General features: G+C 36.8%; 1 pseudogene; it reads left to right on the top strand.

The window, feature by feature from the left end:
- The first annotated feature begins 1,053 nt into the window (after nt 1–1,053).
- Nucleotides 1,054–4,214, top strand: LOC141418017 (large ribosomal subunit protein eL33-like; annotated as a pseudogene).
- The last annotated feature ends 5,806 nt before the right edge of the window (nt 4,215–10,020 follow it).

Raw genomic sequence — 10,020 nt, 5'->3', positions numbered from 1 at the left:
TTGAGCTAGTTTGTAATGTAAAAGCATAAGTCTGCCATTTCAAGCTTGTAAACTCCTAGCCGGGTAAGTGTTTGGGGCTGTCTCATGTAGAGAGCAATATAGAGTGTGATCATAGAAACTTTTGCTTTAGAGCATATGGCCCATATCATTGGACTGTTCTCAGTAGAATTAGGAAAACAGGCAACTTATTTTAACTATGACATTACTTAAGTGACAGAAAAAGCTTCTGTTTTCCAGGTTGAACTTAGCCAAAGCTTAGTACTTAAGGAAAGAAAAAAATCTAAGTACTTTGGCATCATGTCTATCTTTCAGCTCTATAAGTCATTTTTCATTTAGCAGTAATTCTGTAAAACCTAAATCTCCTGAAGAGAGCCATTTGGCAATTAAATGTTGCAAGGATTACCTCTGTGCCAAAAGTAAACCAAGGGAGCTATCGTTTAGAATTTTCAAAGATATCAAAATTATAGCATGGTTCCAGCAATAACATGACATACATATAAATAAAATACTCCAACCCAGAAACCAACACGTGGCTTGATTCATATCAGGCAGTGTCATAAACCATCTATTCTGAATGTGCTGCCTTGTGCTCTTTTTTGTAAATAAATATTTTTTCTGGTTATAGAGATCACATGTTCTCATTATTAAGAGTTTGAAAAGCAAGCTGGGGATGGTGGTTCATGACTGTAATCTCAGCCAGTTTAGTTGGGAAGCTGAGGCAGGAAGCTGAGGCAGGAGGATCATGAGTGTTATCTTAAAAAAAAAAAAAGAAGAAAAGAAATTGGGAAATAAAGTACAAATTCCACCATACTTCCTAAAATTATGATCTTACTCTCAAATATGTAAATGAAAGTAGGTTTTAATAAGAGAAATTTTGTTTTACATGATATTTGTGTCTAATAGTGCAAGCTTGGGGAGAAATTAGCAATGGCTCAATGTCCTTTTCTTTAAATTCATTACTACTAATAAGAAACTTTCTCTGTGAGCACTTACCACGTGTTAGGCACAATGCCAAACACTGCCAATGAATTATCTTACTCAGTCTCTAGAAGAATGGGTGACTTGCACTGTCCCCTGTCACCTACAGATCAGTGCAGCAGAGCACAGAGAGCTTATGTACTGTGCCAGTCTCCTGCACCCAGTAATGTGGGAAGTAAGATTCAAACCCAGTCTTCTGAAACCATTGCACTCTCTTAATTATGAAAGGAATGGAGGGAAGGAGCAAATTTATTGAGTTTCTGTATCCCGTAAGTCATTGTGCCTGGTACTTCCCGGGATAATCTCATTCAATCCTCACAACTTCACAAGGTAAATATTTCAATGTATAAGCATGGAAAGCCAGACAGAGGGAGATTAATACCATACTGAAAGTCACACAGCTGTTAAGTAGTAGAGCAGGGAAACAGGTTCAGCTTTCTTCGTTTCATCTTGATCGTCTGAGAAAATTATTTTCACATCCTTTTTCCCACATGGGTTTATAAGATCAAAATGTGTACTCTTTTTTAAAATTTTGTAGAATAATGCACAAACTGTATTTGAGGGTGGTTTAGAGATTCATGCTAAGAGAAGCTTTAGTGTCCAACGTGGAGAGTTCCACCAGATCAGTCAGCATGATATCTAAGGATTGTACTGACTGAATAATCTAATGTCTTTTTTCAGAATTTTTTTATTATCATATTATTGTCATACTGGAGGAACATTGTGACATTTACAAAAGTTCTTACAGTATATCATAGTTGAATTCACCTCCTCCATCATTCTCCTTTATTCCTCCCTCCCTCCATTCCTGAAATAGTTTCACAGTTCTCATTTTTCCATTTTCATACATGAGTACATAATATTTCCACTACATTCACCCTCCTACACCCTTCCCTTGGTATTTTAATGTTTAATCTCAACTCAAAATAAACTGGAAAGATTTGACACTCTAAAAGAGATAGCATTTTGAAAATGTGTAAGAGGAATTCAAGCATATTGCTAAAGTCAAAAAAGTTCTCTCATGTGCCAATTCAATAACAAATTAAAAAAACAGTTTTCTTGTATCACTTAGAATAATTTTTAACTACAAAAATCATTTCAAAGCAATTATAAATAGTAAAAAAAATGTGAAACCTGGCTTAAAAGTAGTGTCATAGTTCACTTATCCATCATCAAGAAATATCTATTGAGTATATTTTTCTAGGCGTTAGAGAAAGAGAAGGGGAAGAAAGAAAATCCTTGCTCTCACACAGATTACTTTCTAGTGGGGTTATAAAGACAGTAAACATATGAACTAACTGGTGAATAGTATATCAGATATGCTGTGGAGAGGGTAATGGGGGAAAGGAAGCTGTGAGTAGGATAATTATTACAATAAAGAGGTCCGAGGTCATCTCCCTGAAAAATGGAAGCCGTGAGTCCTGCCTTATAGTGGTGATATAAGAATGAAAGCTCCAGTGCTGAACAGATGAAGCTATTATGTTTTATAGATGAGCAAACAGATGTGGCTTACTGCGGTTAAGTTCACCTACTTCTGCTAATTAGCAAAGCCAAGATTTGAACTCGGGTTTTCTGACTATAGAATACACCTGCTCCCAATTTACCTTGTTGTTTCCCACAGGTATTGACCACATTTATACAAATGGAGAGATCTTGTAGATAGTATTGATTTGTGGATGCATCTAAAATAAATGTTTATTTTCTATCTCCATAAATTTTTCTGTGGTGTATTTGTGATTTGAAAGCATATTTACTGTTGACTATAATTTTGAGTCTGTTAAATGTATTTGAAAAATTGTAATCTGTAGGATTGAATTGGTTTTTATTAATGTGTAGTTCATATTGAAGTTCCTTTTGTAGCCTCTCGATATTTTATGTTGTTTGTAAATGCAGTTATAGGAAGTAAATTTGGGATGATAGCAAAATTCAACTCTAAAAGAATAGGAAAAGTCTTGGGGTTAATCTTGTAGAATCCAGTCAAGACAAATAAGGGTTACAATTTAAAATAAAGAACCAAATGCCACTATGGTATAAAAATACTGTTAGATAATTGTGAGGGGTTTTTAATGTATAGTAATCCAGTTTATCATTAAATTTGTCTTAAACATTATACCACCAAAGAAAAAACAGATATAGAAAAGTATTTAATATGCATTAACCAATCAGAGGTAAATATTACATATGATGTACATTCAATTATAATTAAAATTCTATGTCAATATAATTGGGAAACACGTAAATACAAATTCATTGAAGAAATAATGCAACCATTAAGAAAATAATAAAAATATCTGTTGTGCCTAGTAATTATAGAATGCAAGTTAAGATAAATTAACCTAATTTCCCACTGAAAGTAGTTATAGGATATAATTGAAAAGATACTTTGGATATAAGTATGTTTGGATATAAGTGTTAAAGAATATAATTGAAAACGCTACTTTTATAACTTGCAAGTAGGAAGAAAAATTGATGTACTTTTTCTTTTTTTGCAGTCCTGGGGTTTAAACTCAGGGCCTCACATTTGATAGGCAAGCACTCTACCACTTAAGCTACACCCCCCAAGTTCTTTTCGCTTTAGTTATTTTTCAGATAGGGTCTCTCATTTTTTGCCTAGCCTGGCCTGGACTGTGATCCTCTTATTTACACCTTCCAACTAGCTTGGGTCCATCTTATTGGTTGAAATGGGGTTCATTAACTTTTTGCCTGAACTGGCCTCAAGTGGTGATCCTTATGATCTCCATTCTGCCTTCCAAGTAGCTAAGATTAAAGACATGAGCCACTAGCCCTTGATGCAATCTTTCTAAAAAGCAGTGTGGCAGTATGAACCAAAAGCCATAAAAAGCTCTGGCTGCCATCTTGTAGCCTGTGGAAGTCTGCTGGGAACAGGACTCCTAAAAAGCAAACGTGTTCAGAAGGCTGTGGTGCAAGGCTATTTTTGCTGGTTATAAGTGGGTTCTCAGAAACCAAAGGGAGCTCACAGTTCTTCTTAAAACTGAAGGTGTTTATACCCAAGATGAAACCAAATTCTACTTGCACAAGAGATGTACTCAAGTGTACAAAGCAAAAACCAATACAGTGACTCCTGGCAGCAAACCAAACACAACTAGAGCCACTGGGGAAAGGCCACTCATGCCCATGGAAACAATGGCATTGTTCAGGCCCAATTTCAAAGCAACCTTCCTGCCAAGTCCATTGGACACAGAGTCTATGTGATGCTGTACCCCTCAAGGATTTAAACTAATGAAAAGCAAATAAAGGGAATTTGTGCTCTTATATAAAACTAAAATAAAATTTCTAATTGAAATTTTATCTTAAAGAGTAAACTAAAATAAGGGAAAAGCATTGCTGGTTGATGAAGAAATTCATTACAGCATTGTTAGGTTTTCCCTTCTATTTCCAAATATTCTGCAGTAGTGTTAGAATGTTTTAATAAAAATTATTTCATCCATAGCATATTAATGCTGTTATTCCCTTATTTCCAGAATGACTATAATGTTCAACATAAATGTGAAATTTTTTTCACACACCAATATCTTCAAGAATGGCATTTTCTCATGCAGAATGTGATAAGATGCATTTTCTCATGCAGTATATGGTAAGATGAGTGATTTCTGAATTTGACAGATACTAACATTCAAGCTAACAAACCAGTTTCCTCCATGAAAATAAGTTTCCACTGGAGAATTTATAGGCCAGGCTGGCCTTGAACTCACAATCCTACCTCAGCCAACCATGTGCTGATATTATAAGCATGCAACTGTTAATTTTATAAATTTTATATAAGCAGTTTTACAAGAACCATTATTGTAAATGGCATGAGCTTCCTATACTCAAATATTTTAATAGTTCATAACTCACAAGCAATTGGCCTGATTAAGGGACTGGAATCTTAAAAATGCATTGAAGTAGTATCTTCATATCAACTTAAGCCCAGAGGTTCAAAAGTAGCACTACTGTTTATAAGAGTGCTCACTAATTTTTCATCACTTAGGAAAACTATGCTAAGATACCAAGACAGATGTACTTAAATCAAAGGCTTTTATCCTTGGAAGATGAATGAAAATCATTTTCTGTGTTTTCCTAAAACCTAAGTTGAAGAGACACCCACTTCCATAGGCTAAGTAGAGAATGGGCAAATAGCCTGAGTTCAAACATTGACACTGTATCATTTCACTCAAGAGTCCACATTCCTGAGCTTTTCATCTCAAGCCTGAACCTCTTCCTCTGTTCCTCCTCTCAACTATGTTTCCATCTTCCCAGCATTTACTGAAGAGAAACACCTCAGAGTAATTCCAGGTTCCTCTCCCTTCATCTGGAGGCTTTCACTTCTGTCAACTGAACCTCTCAAGTGACTTTTGAGTCAAGACCCTTTTTACTTCTATACCTGAAATGTTGTACTCACTTTTTTATAGGTTTCTACCTACCACCTTCCTCAAACAACTTTTATTTAAAAAATTTTACTTTCATATTAAAAACTCTGTTATGGTTCTTCACTGTCTGTAGGATAAAGTCTAAATTTTGCTTCATTTAAAAATTAAAAGCTAGTAACTGGCCACTTTTTGTGACAATTCAGTGCCTTGCTTTCAAGGCAAAGAGTCTTTGACTCTAGTAACTCTGTCACCCCTTTCTTATGTACGTCACATCTAATTTAGACACAGTAACTTGTTTCTAGTTAATCGGTCTGAAAGACCTTTGCACAATTACAAACCTTGGCTTGAATATCTTTTCTATAGTACATTACAAACACATGCCATTATATGCTTACATTTGTCTCCCTTAGTGCATAATAAGTCACTCAGGATGGGGACCATGTTGTGGACACCAGTGCATATTGAGCACCTAACAGACAGTAAGGACTCAGGATACATTAGCTGAGTAAGTTAATGAATCATATAGGGTAGAATGGAGATAAAGCTAATTTGATTCTCCCAAGGGATAACTCTGGTTTTCCTAAGTGAGGAACTTTGGAGAGAGGAAAAGCTGGGAGAGGAGAGTCCACATCTCCAGCCCAGACTTTACCTGGAAGAAGGGCACTGAATATTCACAAGGAATGCTAATGCCACATAGGGTGTCACAGAGCAGTTCTAATGCCACAGAGAAGGGAGCCACACTGGGAATGCAGAGGGGCTGAACTCAAGGTCAGGAACCAGGAGGTGCTAATGAGTCAAGAATAAAATTAAATATGCATAGAGAACCTATAGCTTCCTATGAATGTGTTTTTTTTCTATCAGATATGACCAAGTTCTATTTTTCTGCTAAAAACCTAAATTATAGAGAATCTATGCTATTTATTAAGTAGAAACCACTATTTTGACAAACGTGAGTTAAGGGCAAAGCTGACTTCTATTTTTGAATATTAAGAAACTTAACAAGCCCATGCATTGACAACTAGAGGTAGATGAAATACTATTCCATTTAGAAGAAACTGGAAAACAAAGACAGAGATGTGAAAGTGTATGATATATTTGAGAGACTTCTAATATTTTTGTTCCATGGGAAAAAATAGGATGTGAGAAGCCACAGAGAAGAGAATTAGTAAATTTTTGGGAACAGTGGAAGATCCAAGGTGGACTGTATGATCTCTGCCTCCTGGTTTAATGAAACTCTTTCCCCATGAATGTGGGTAGAACCTATGACTTGATCCTAACCCTTTGAATATGAAAAGGTGATGTAATCCCAGGATTACATTATGTTACATAATACTCTGTCTTGCTAGCAGACTCTTTCTTTCCACTTGGTGATCTTGAAAAACTAAGTTGCCATGAATTCTATAACCACAGGGACTAAATGTTGCCCAAAACCATGTGAGTAGGGAAGTGGATTTTTTCCTAATTGAGTAGCTAGATAAATAAGAATGCAATCCTAGCCAACACCTTGATTGCAGCTTTTGGAGGCTTGAAGGGGAAGATCTAGCTAAGTCGTGCCCATGCTACTGGCCCACAAAAACTGGAAGACAGTTAATATGTGTTGTTTTAAGCCATTAAGTTGGTGATGATTTGGCATGCACCAATAGGAAACAAACAGATATTGGTATCTGGGTGTGGGATGCTGCTGTAACAAACACTAAAAATGTCAAAATGGCTTTGAAACCAGGCAGCAAGAGGAAGCTAGAGAAATTTTGAGCATCATGATAAAGAAGAACAGAGTTGCTTCAGACAGATTGCTAGTAAAATGTGGACTTTTAGGAACCTGTTGGAAAGTTCCAAAAAAGTGAAGATTATGCTACTGGAAAATGGAGGAAATAGTATTCTTGTTATACAAAAGCATCAAGCTAGAGAGGTTGTTTCCAATACTTATGTTGAAAAACAGAAACTACAGCTAAGGAAATTTCCCAATCAAAGTATTGAAGACACTAATTTAAAACTATGCGAGGGGAAAGATACATTTGGAAAAAGAGGTTAAATAAAAAGGAACAAGGACTTGATGATTTTGAAAAATCTCTGCCTCTCCAAATGACAAAAGATGCTAAAATTAAGACAATTTGGTCTAGAGAAAAAGTTGAGGTTGAGGATGACTGTACATTCTGTTGTTAAAATCTCAGAAAGATGATAATAACAATTAATAATAATAATAGTAATGATATGATTCACACAAAGGACCTTTTCAAAAGATCTAGGGTGGGTATTGCTCACAGATCCTCTCAGTCAAAACACAGAGTCTGGGAAGCTTAAGCTTGTGGTTCTTCATAAGACTGTCTCTTTTCAAAATTACTTTATCCTTCCTGCCACACCTGACAGGGCCCCTTCTGATGCTCCTATCACTGTTAATGTTCAGGTCATACCTTCTAATTCGAGTTATCTCTTCCTGAATAAAAGTCTTTACAACCCAAATCATGAGGCAACAAGGCTATCGATCCCTACAAATGAATGAGCTCTCCATGAACAACCCACATCTCCATGAGGAACCTTAATTGTAATGAACAATAATTCAGACACCTTGTGTCCAGATGACTCCCAAGAGAAAGAAATAGAGGAGACAATTTTCCTTTGTAGGCAGGGTCTGCTCCCCTTGTTAGCTTGAAGCAGATACTGAAGATGGACCACCCCCCTTCAGGAGCCCCAAAACAGAATATTTTAGAATATTGTCTCTCAGGGGGAATTTGATGCAGGCTAAAGTAGGGAAAGTTTGGGACTCATAGCAAAGAGTATTGTATCTTAGATTACCCATGCTTTGGCTCAGGACCATCCGCACCTGGCCGGGAACCCCCATGCCTCTTCCCACTCATTGAGTATTGAATGAGAATCAGCTGGTCCTCACCTCCCCATTGGTTATAGTAGGTTTTAAAAGCACCTGAAGAGCAGAAACACGCTCTCTTGGCTTCCGGCTTCCATCTGGGCTCTGACATGCTTCCTTTTGTGTGTCTCTTCCCTAACTTTTAATAAACTTCATTTACAACCCCCCACCCAAAAAAACTTTTTACGGTTCTTCAACCATCTCAACAGGAGCCCAAGACTGACGAATTAGAAAACAACTCTAGATGTGGATTTTACCTAGCCATGAATCTCACTGAAATCCATGGGAGACCTACAATTTTTGAGAAAATTGTATCTGTGGAAACACTTCCAGCTTGGATAGAAAGAAACTGAGAAGGGACAAAATGGAAGGAACCTGTTGGACTCCCAATATTTTCCTGGCAGGAAGCAGGCTGCAAAAACTAGCTGGTGCCATCACTTATGAAAAAGAAAAGATTACTTAAAGGCAGAATCAAGAGCTCAGAAGCTGAGACTGAGAAGCATGGAAAATTATTTTCAGCATTTGAAACATAAAGGAGCTCCTAATTTGTCAGATCAGGTTGATTTCTAAAGTGATATAGACCAGTAACTCTCTTTTACCTTCTATGTCCCCTTTTGGGGTCCAGGACCCTATAACTTTTGTCCCACACATATCATACTGTTGCATTGGAGGGTATGTGGGGATAGATAACATTTCTCTTTAGTTTCACAGGTCCATGCATGGAGAACAGTTTTTCTAGGGAGTTGTAGTTAACAGACCATACCCAAGAGGCTCATCTGCACCTAGACCTGAGTTAGACCATGAAAGTTTGGACTTCAAGTTGCTGCTACCATGGAATGAGACTTGAGGATTTCAGGAGGGCAAATTTCTATTTTGTATGTGAATCATTCATTGCCAAGGAGTGAACTGTGGCTAAGAGACTCTAAAGTGACCCCAGTGATAACTGTCTTCTCGTACAGTCACCTCCCCAAGTGCAGGCAGAATCTGCAACTTGATTCAAACCAATAGATTATGCACAAGGTGCTGAAGTGTCAGTCCTAAAATGGCATTGTTATTTTAGAATCTGTTTTGTTAGCATCTGCCCCACACCCCCCTTACTGTTTTAAACAAGTAGGCCTCCCTGAATCCTGTAGCCTATTTCCATAAGGAAACAGGAATGAATAATTTCAACATCACTATGAATGGAGACATGGATTCTTTCTTAACTGGGCCTCCATATAAGAACCCAGTCCTGGCCAGGTTCTTTGTATTGTATTGATTTGTAAATCAGCAATAGACAGACTCATACAATAACACAGGAGGCAAAGGCCACTGATAATCTCCCCTTCCATTCCTAGTTAAACAGTTTCAACTATACAAGCAGTTAAAATAATTACATTTCAGAAGGAAATAGTTATATCTTATGAAGCTTTTCTCAAAGAATTATTACCATTTTAATACTTTTCTGTTGGTTCAAAAAAGTAAGAGATTTTTAAAGTCAGTTTTCCACAGAGAATAATGCTTTGTTTTGTTCTGCTTTGTCTTATCAAGACAGAGTCTCACTATGTAGCCCAAGCTGGCCTGGAACTCATTGTCTTTCTGCTTCAACTTCTTGAGTACTGGGATTACAAGTGTATCCAACCATGCCCAGCTGAGAATACTCTTTTACTTTCTTTTTTCCCTAATCCTTTTATATCTGCTAATGTTTGTTTACAATAGAAGCCATGTCCAAAGCCAACTCTCTTAGACTAGCCTGAGTATATAGGATTCTTACCATCAACTCTGTTTAGATCACCCCAGTGACTCATTATCATTTAGAATTTTTTCTTC

The sequence above is a fragment of the Castor canadensis genome, chromosome 2, assembly GCF_047511655.1.
Source record: "Castor canadensis chromosome 2, mCasCan1.hap1v2, whole genome shotgun sequence".
NCBI lineage: Eukaryota > Metazoa > Chordata > Mammalia > Rodentia > Castoridae > Castor > Castor canadensis.
This window is presented reverse-complemented; position numbering and strand designations above follow the sequence as displayed.